This window comes from Lathyrus oleraceus, chromosome 1, assembly GCF_024323335.1.
Source record: "Lathyrus oleraceus cultivar Zhongwan6 chromosome 1, CAAS_Psat_ZW6_1.0, whole genome shotgun sequence".
Classification (NCBI taxonomy): Eukaryota; Viridiplantae; Streptophyta; class Magnoliopsida; order Fabales; family Fabaceae; genus Lathyrus; species Lathyrus oleraceus.
Window position 1 is genome coordinate 302,670,501 of NC_066579.1, and position 9,219 is coordinate 302,679,719.

Consider the following 9,219-nt stretch of genomic DNA (forward strand, 5'->3'; position numbering starts at 1 on the left):
TTCTGACTCACAATTCATGCATTATGCAAGACGAAATCCATGCTATAATGTGTAGATGATGTAGATGTCAAGATGACTGTATTGGTTTATTGAATGAGGGGGCAAAATTAGGGTATGACATCGTGGTGAATCGTAATTCCAAGGAACGACCTTTGTGCTTTCAAAGGGGAAAAGAGATGGCACGGTGATTGTCGATGGAGTTACCGAGTTTGCTGGTACAAGTATTTGAGCTTGATAACATGGGATTTCCAAAGTAGAGACATCTTCATTAGTGGGAACTTTTTCTACTTGGATGGCTCCTTGATCCATCAATTGTTGAATGCTGAATCTAAACTTATCACACGTTTGGGGATTCGAAAGACACTGCTTATAGTCATTAGTTTTTCTTTGACTATTGCCATATAAGTCTTCATTTTATATGTCTTTGTCACTATTTGTCGTATTTTAGATTCTTCTATGACACTCACAAAAGGGTCGACATGCTGAGGCATGGGATTATTATTCACATTAGGGTCATTGGGCGTGAAAGTGATGGCTTTAGAGTATATAAACTCTTGAACTCTTTACTTGGGGGCTTTGCAGTTTTCAACTATGTGTCCGGGTGCCCTGAAGTGGAATTCACATATGGCGTTTACATCATAACCGGGAGGAAGAAGTGTTTGAGGAGACTTTAGATCTCTCAATTTTACCAATAATCCATAGAGCAAATGAGTGAGTAGTTGATCATAAGGCATAGGAATTGGTTAAAACTTTTTCTCTGGCCTCCTTTGTCTATATTGGCCATATTTATAATAGTTTTGTCGTTGTGGAACATAAGGTTGTTGATATTTCATTGGTTGTTATCTGACATGTATTGTATAATCTTGTTGCAGATACTGATTTGGAATCACTGTTTCTAATTGGTAGTAAGGAACTTGATAAGCTTCAACATTCCTCTTTGCTACTATGGTAGCATTAGTCTCCCCTTCCTTCTTCTTTGGAAATTCGGAATAGGGTTTCTTCGCTCCATTAGAAGTAGCAGAAGAACCTTGAATCTTCCAATTCTTTAGAAAATTCTCAATTAATTCCCCCGAATATATATAAAAATCCAGAGGATGCACTTCTAACCATTTTGTCCTAGTAGGGACCTTGGAAAGTAATCATAAACATATCCACAAGCTCTCGTTTTAGCAAGGGAGATTGAACTCTGGAGGATAACTCCCTCCACCTCTACGCATACTCTTTAAAGGACTCATCATACTTTTGAGTTAAGCTTTGAAGTTGGGTCTTATTGGGAGCCATATCAGTATTATATTGGTAGTGCTTGAGAAATGCATCTGGCAGCTCTCTCCATGTTCTGATATAAGTGTGCTCGAGTTGTATGTACCATTCAAGAGACGCCCCACTGAGGCTATCTTAAAAGAAATGCATCAATAACTTCTCATCATCCGAGTAGGTAGCCATCTTCCTACAATAATATCTAATATGAGTTCTGGGACAGTTAACCCCCTTATATTTCTCAAAATTAGGGACTTTGAATTTGACATGTATTTTAATGTCCAGAACCAGACACATGTCAGCAGTATCTAAGCCAAAGGCGTTAGAACCTTCAATGGCCTTCATATTCTCTTCTAAGAAACAAAACTGTTTATTTACCTCAGCAGTTGAGGGCCCAAAGGTGTCAAGTGTTGAATTAACTCTTGATATGAAGAAAGCATCATGATGATCATCATCCACTTCAAGTTGATGTTCCGTTCCATTGATATGAATGTTGAATATGGGCCCAATATTTTGATTTGCGAGACCTCCCTCGGAAGGTGGATGAGTACCAATGGGTGGATTCACCAGGGGTGGCACATGAGGATTCACAGCAGCAACCCTTTGAGTGGCATGTCTTAACTCTTCTTGGCCTCTAGCCATAGCTTGGATGGTCTCCATGAGCTGACCCATTTAAGTCCTCATGGTGATCATGTCTTCCCTCATCATAACCTGGTTTTGTTCTAGTTGATCCATCAACAACCTTTGATTGTTGTGAGTATTGTAGTGGTGTCAGGAAATCAATTTTACGATTGAAGATTCTGAGCAAAAGTCCAGATGATAATGAGTTTTCTTTACTTTGTTTTATGAAATGCATAATGATGCATGAAAGTATGCAAAAAAAAGTTTTTTATGTTTCCAGGGAATCCTAAGATTTTGTCTATTGCTATGAGTAATCTCAAATCATGAAAAATAAAGAAAGAAGATAAGATCATAAGCCAAAATTCTCATTTTATTCAATTGAAGACAACGATTACAAGTAATGAATTACAATTGATTGGCCAATCTGAATCGCTTCAGTTCTTCCTTGAAATAGATCAACATGACCTTACAAGAGGCAACAAAATTGTAAACCTCCCTAAGAGTGTTTCGGGGAATCATTATAGCAAATGCAATCTTGAACTTCTCAAGGATGTCTTCAAAGACTCGGTCAGCAAACTCAGCTAGATGAAGGTGCTTCTCTCTTTAATTTTGAGCATTTTGGAGAAGATTTTGAATCAGCCTTTGATTTTTTTTCTTGGATAAGGTCTTGAATTACCATTTCCCTTTGGTCCAAGAGAACCTCTAGGTGACGACCTCTACCTTCCCAATGGGAGCTCTCTTTTAATAACTGATCATGACCAACCATGTGCTAGTGATCTTGATCTCTGAGTTTGCTAATGTCTTCGAACGCATTATCCAACTCATGTTGACGTCTAGCGAGTAGGTTTTGATATTGGTCCTTCACACATTGCTCACTTTTTAGATAGTCTTAAGTGTTTTTGAGTTCAACTTGGAGACTTTCCACCCGAGCTTCAAATGCTTCCCTCATTTCCTTTTTAGCCTTTGTGGTCAGTTTCCACAACTTGTCTAACTCCCGAATCTGACGATAAGCATCCTCCAACTCTTGATTCTTAAGACTGAGACTACTATCATCGTCTCTCAAATCGTATCCTATTCACTTTTGTTTCTTGTTATCAACTTGAATCATCTTGGCTTTATTGTTGAGTTTCTCTGCCTTCTGACCAAGGTTAACCTCCATGTCATTTTTCTCACGGGTGACTTGATTAAGGCTTAGCCATAACTCTTCTTTTTATTTCTTCAGCTCTTGGATGATCATCTTGAGTTCATTGAACTTCTTGATTGGAACCTGAGTTGTTTCAGCAGGTCGCTCATTCATGGAAGGTTCAAATGGAAAAGGTAGTGAGACTTATTTGACTCTTTCTTTAACCCATTATGTGTATGCCTCTTTGGCTATGCAGTTTTTCTTACCCAGATTAGTGTTTCTTTGACAGCGAATATCGTCCCAGGCTCTATTAATTTTCTTCAACAACTCTGGATTATCAACCCTTTAATTCATGATAAACTCTTCCATTTTTTTGGCATCAGGTTTATCAAGAATTGGGTAGCCCAATTGGCGCAAAGCCAGACTTGGACTATAGTTGATTCATCCCTTTGTTCCCATGAGGGGCACATTAGGTAAATTACCACAGTTGAGGATGATCTTGATATTATCGTACTCTCACAAATACCAAAAAATATCATTAGCAGTTAGTGACATGATTCTATGGGACCATTTGAGATTACCCTTGTTTTTAATGAAAGGTCCTTTGTTGGGCAAGTGAGACATAAACCATATGTACAACAGGGGTGCATAGCATATAATTGTTCCATTCTTCTTTTGATTCCTTAAATGAATTAAGTAGTAGGTATCATCGAGAAAAGTAGGAACATGGTTCTTAGTCATGAAGATATAAATAGAAGCCAAGTCCCCAAAGTTTTCAATGTTAGGAAATAAGACTATCCCGTATATAAGAAGAGCAAGAATAACATTGAAAGCATCCCAGCTTCTGGTGTCAGTAAAGGTTGTAGCCTTATCCATTAAGAACTTCATGGTAAAACCATAACTACCACCCTTGGGCTTAAGGTTGATCTCTACCTCCTTCTTTTCCAATTAGAATGCTTCAGCTATATGGTAAAACTTAGGAAGTTCCTTTGAGTTGTTGAATGGAACGTGGTCCTTAATCTCCACCCCTAAAATATGTGAGTATTCCTCCAATTTATGAGCCAATTAGTAATCTTGGAAAGTGAAACATCTCAAAGGAGGATCATAGAACCGCACAAGAGTGTGGATGGTCATCACGTTGACTTCAGTATTGAGGATGCTTATAAGGTTGTCGTAGTTCTTCTTGAAATCATCTATGTTGTCAATAATTAAACGGGATCTTGATCCTCTCAAAGCCTTCAACTAAGGTTCCACAAACTTGTAAGGTAGGTGATTTTTCTTCCGGTACTCATCTTCTTTTTGAATGCTCAACAAAGACTAAACCTTTTGGATTCCCTATAAATACATATGCTAAAAATTAGTTTTTTTTATGATATGATGAAATGGCATGCAACATCATAGATTTAAAGGTTCACCATATTCTGGATAATCTATATATACTTCTCGATGCAGGTTCAAAGGTTTAACGTATTCATGATTTTCAAGGTATGTATAGTTTGAGGTTTCCTGCAACCCATATCCCTCTCATAGGTAGGTTCTAGTCTTCAAAAGGGTGCCTAAAAGGCCTCCTAGAGTCATAGATCCAAGTGAAAATACCTTGTTATAACAAATGTTGATAGGACAATGGTACTTCCAAGTGGCTCTAGTCTGGGTGTGGGTCTCGTGTCAAACCAACACGTGAAATGCAGGTCAACACGACTATCCACGATTATATCATGTGTGTATACTCAAGCTTGGGCATAGAGATTTTTCTCTTAAGTAACATCATGAAATCCAACCCACAATTGAGAGTATAACAGATATCCAGAATATAATGAATATATAAAGCAATAAAGATGCAATAGAAATAAAATAAAGCGAATAAAGTGATAAAGATAAACACCTAAACATGCAAAGAAAACAACCAAAACTAGGCTTGACTTGCTCAAACCTCCCCATCAAAGTCGCTAGCTGCCATGTAGCAAAAAATATAGAGTCGCCACCGAACTTTATTTATTCCAAAGGAAAGGGGAAATATCAATAAAACCCTAAAAGGAAAGAAAATGGTCGTCGCAACCAAATTCGGGTTCAGAAGTCAGTTACGCAAGGGGGGGTATTAGCACCCCTCACACTCATTATACTCAACAGGAACCATTTTGATTATTCTTTGCGTATATGGGTGCTATTATCTAAAGGTTATTTGCGATTGATTTTAATTAAGGGAAAAAAATAAGTTTTTAATTAGTGTGCTCGCCAAGATTTTGAAATCATGTGCCTATGTATTCGCATGGTGCAATGAGAAAGTCATAGCTCAGTAGTTCATGGTAGAAAATAAGTGTTTGTTGGTTGTTTTTATTGGACGATGTTAACGTTCGTGTTCTAGCAGTTAAATGTTGCTTAGATACTCGTGTGTGGGAGGTTTTAGAGTTGTTTGTATTGTGGTAGAACGGAAATAACATTTCCTTTTTGAAAGGTTTTTGAATGTTTCCCTAAGGAGGAAAATTGAATTTGATGGGTTGTGATTTTTTTAAACTTGAAAGATTGCCTTGATTTGAATTGCACTACAGTTAATAAATGGAGGTGAATACTTTGAACAACCGGGTCAGGCATCCCGTATACAAATATATTCAGAACAAGGATAAGAATATATCCCTCTCATCCTTCTCCATTTCTTAAGGCTTGCGGTGCACAATCCGCATCATATTTTTAAAGTGTTTTTGAATTTATTTGCAAAAAAGACTTTAGTCTTAAATGAACAAGGAAAAGAAATGGATGTGAATGGGGTAAAGCACCATGTTATCATGCATTGGTTCTAGGGTTTTGAATTGGAATGTATTAATGATTGACCTAAAGGATCAAGTATGGAATCAAGTCAAAGATCTAATCCACTTTAAGGGATCAAGGGACTTGTGATCACTCAAATGGATGAAAACGTAAGGAAACATGTAACTGTTTATGTGAATTCATACAACCAAAGGTCTAATACCAAAGTAATTAGATGATAAAGGATGGACTTGACCAACTAATCAAACGGATGAACATGCCAAAAATATGCACTAAGCACATGGAATTATGAAAAATAACAAAGCATTGAAAATTTAATTGAAAATTAAAGAGCTAAATCCGATTAAATTCTAAAGTTAAATTTATCCTAGTAGGATTCATACTTTTTTTTACTGATTATTTTCTATGTATATTAACATGAAATTGTATGTGTATGGAAACAAGTGTGACAAAAAGAAATAAAGAAAAACAATAGTAATTAATCAACAGTTAACTACTGCAAGGGGTGCATAGGTTAGAAGGATGTGTGGCCAAAAAAACTGGCGTCGAGCCTAACATGGAAGACCAAGAAAAGGTTGATGTCTTTAGTGTGCTCAGAATGCATTCAGGATGGGGTGTCTAAGAAAAAACGCAAGGGCCCATGATGGAGGGCCCAATGCATTGTCTTGCTTGGTTCGGAAGGAGGGAGTGTACAAATAAATTAGGGGGCGCGGGAAATGAAGCCTCATGGGCCTAGGGTGGAGAAAGGCCCAACACAGAGCAAGGAAAGGGTTGAGGTGAGCATAAGAATGCCTAATCACTCCACCTTGGGCTTTGATTCTCCTCCCTCTACTCTACATGATAGTATCAAGATTTAAGCAAACAAAGAAAGAAGTGGAAGATGTCACTGACCTGCAAGGATGAGACTCGCCTTGGAAGCTATTGAAGAGTCTGAAATTGAAGACAAAAATGAAAATACCAGAGGAATATGCTCCAGGTACCTTCGAATTATTTATCCCTATTCACACCAATTCCTTCTTCTTCTTCTTCTTCTTCTTCTTCTTCTTCTTCTTCTTCTCGGATATAGTCTGTAGGATTGGATTCGTTTTTATTATAGTTGAGTAGAGTAAAAAATGTAGAGTAGAACGTAGGGTAGGCCAAGCTCAGTTGCAACAAGCTTCAATGTGAAGCTTGCTCAACAATAGTGGCAAAGAGATCTTGGTGGGTGGTGAGGGGAAGATGAATTCAGAGAAAGTGATTGAGAGTGTGAGCAGAATTGTAAAATGACACAGGTTGAAGGAGATTGAAGGTGAGTGTGATTATATAGAGGTTCTAATGTAACTGAATTGGGCAGTGATCTGGCCAAGGTTGTTTCAAGTTAGGGTAGAGTTATAGTTAGTGATTTTCATGAGGAAATTAGTTGGTGACTTAACTCTGTTAATGAACTGTTAACTCAGTTAGTTTAAAATAGTTAGTGAAGTAGATTGAAGTTTGAGTTAGTTAGACTTGGCAGTTAGGTTAGTTATGATTAATGTAGGTTATTTAATGAAATATGGTGAGAAGTTGAATTGGTAACTAGTTAGAATTAGAGGTTAATAAGTTGTTTAAATTAATTTAATGAATTAAAACTTGACAATTACTTATGTTAATGTTAAGTGAATTGAAATTGACAGTTAATGGATGAAGAGTTAATGCTAGAAATAGTGAGTGAACTGTTATGAAATTAGTTTAGTTAGTTGGAAACCAACGAGTGTTTAGGACTCAATCAAGATGGATTGAGTTAGTTGGAAATGTAGGTTGATGTTTAGTTGTAAACTGCTTGAACGGGTTTGGAAATAGGTTAATTAGTTGATCCTAGTTGTTAGATGATGCAACATGTAGAAAAATTCGAAAATAGTTATGAAAGTTAGTGTGTGAATTAATCATGTTAGCAACTTGCAGTTAGTGAATTGATGTGAAGAAAAAACAAAGTTAGAACAATTATGAAGAATTGTTAGCATATGTCGAACTGTTTAGTTAACTTGAATGTTAATTAATGATTGAGTTATGTTAATGCTTATGTGCAGACTTGGTGTTTCTTCTATCAGTAGTTCTAATTGCTAACTATGATAATTGCTATTTAGTATATTCAAAACTCAGTTAGAAAATGAATGTTAGTGATAATCTATGGACTGTTAGATGTTTATAGCATGTCATGACCTGGATTGGATATGAATTGAAGTAAAGCTAAGAAAACTAGTTAGTTAGTTTAATTACTTTGGAATGTTAGAAATAGTTAGAAGAAGTTAGTAGGTTGGTTATTGGATAGTTAATGTGTTGAGAATGTGAACTAAACCATTAGAGATTGAGTGAGTTTGTTGAGTTGAGATAGTGAATGATATGTTAGCAACTTGTAAAGCATTTTTAAAAGCAAATGGATCAATGGAGGTTAATGTGTAACATGTTAAGGCTTGAAAAGGACTGCGAAACACTAGTGTATTAGTAGAAATGGTTTAGTTGGAATTTGAATTGTAATGGTTAATGAACTAATTGTGCTATAGATATTAATGGTTTAATTGGCTTGGATGCATTGTCTTATGAGTTAATATGTATGCAAGTTGATCCATGGACATTGTCTTGACATTTTGTAATTGTGTATCATGCTTTGAATCAGATGTGTCTTTGGTTATATGTGTTTGTGTATGGCATGTGTGAAACTTGTGCATTATATTTGTGGCATTATTGCAGGACTGATGTGGTAATGGAGTGAGCATAACTTGGCTTGAAAACAACATCATCATGGCATGTAAAGTTGGCATGGAATCATATGGATCATGAAGAAGCTTTTAGCAAGTCATAGCATATGAAAAAGACCTTGGAGACACAAAGTGAAATGTCTTGAAGATGAAGATGAAGATAGAAGTGTGCTAGGGTTGAAGATTAAGGAAAGGTAGAATAAGATTTAGGTAGTTTGACTTTGATCAACTGTTTGACCAAAAAGTCAACAATTGACCAAAAGTCAACCTAGATCAAAAGATATAATTTTTTGTGTAATTTTGATTTCTTGGATTTTGTAATGAAAATTGGCCTTTTGAAATGAATTGTGACTTGTGTCCCAAGAAAAATGACTTTTTCCCTATAATATTTGAATTTGAATCTTGAGTGTATTTGAATATGAATCTTGATCCTTGCCTTGAATGCTCTTGACTACTTGAACGAAAATGCCATGTCATGAATAAAAAAAAGTAAATGGTAATCACTAAATAAATTCATAAGGAAATGGTCAGCAAAACGTCAACCTCATAGTTGACTTTTGTTGACCAAAGTCAAACTTGAGAATGGCCTCTAAATCTCAATACCATGATGTAATTAATATGATCAAAGATCAAAAACCAAGGATTAAGATCGCCTAGAAACTTGATCTAAGAGAATAACCAACTAAAGTCTTGTTGTGCCCATAGCCAAAAGTTAAAATGAATCATAGGCTTGATGAAACC

General features: G+C 36.2%; 1 long non-coding RNA gene across 1 annotated transcript; it reads left to right on the top strand.

Annotated features, from left to right (window-relative positions):
• Positions 1-6,519: 6,519 nt before the first annotated feature.
• On the top strand, positions 6,520-8,897 carry LOC127131824 (uncharacterized). The gene is made up of 2 exons (XR_007806523.1): positions 6,520-6,740; positions 8,471-8,897. It is a non-coding gene; the product is annotated as an uncharacterized LOC127131824 (long non-coding RNA).
• The last annotated feature ends 322 nt before the right edge of the window (positions 8,898-9,219 follow it).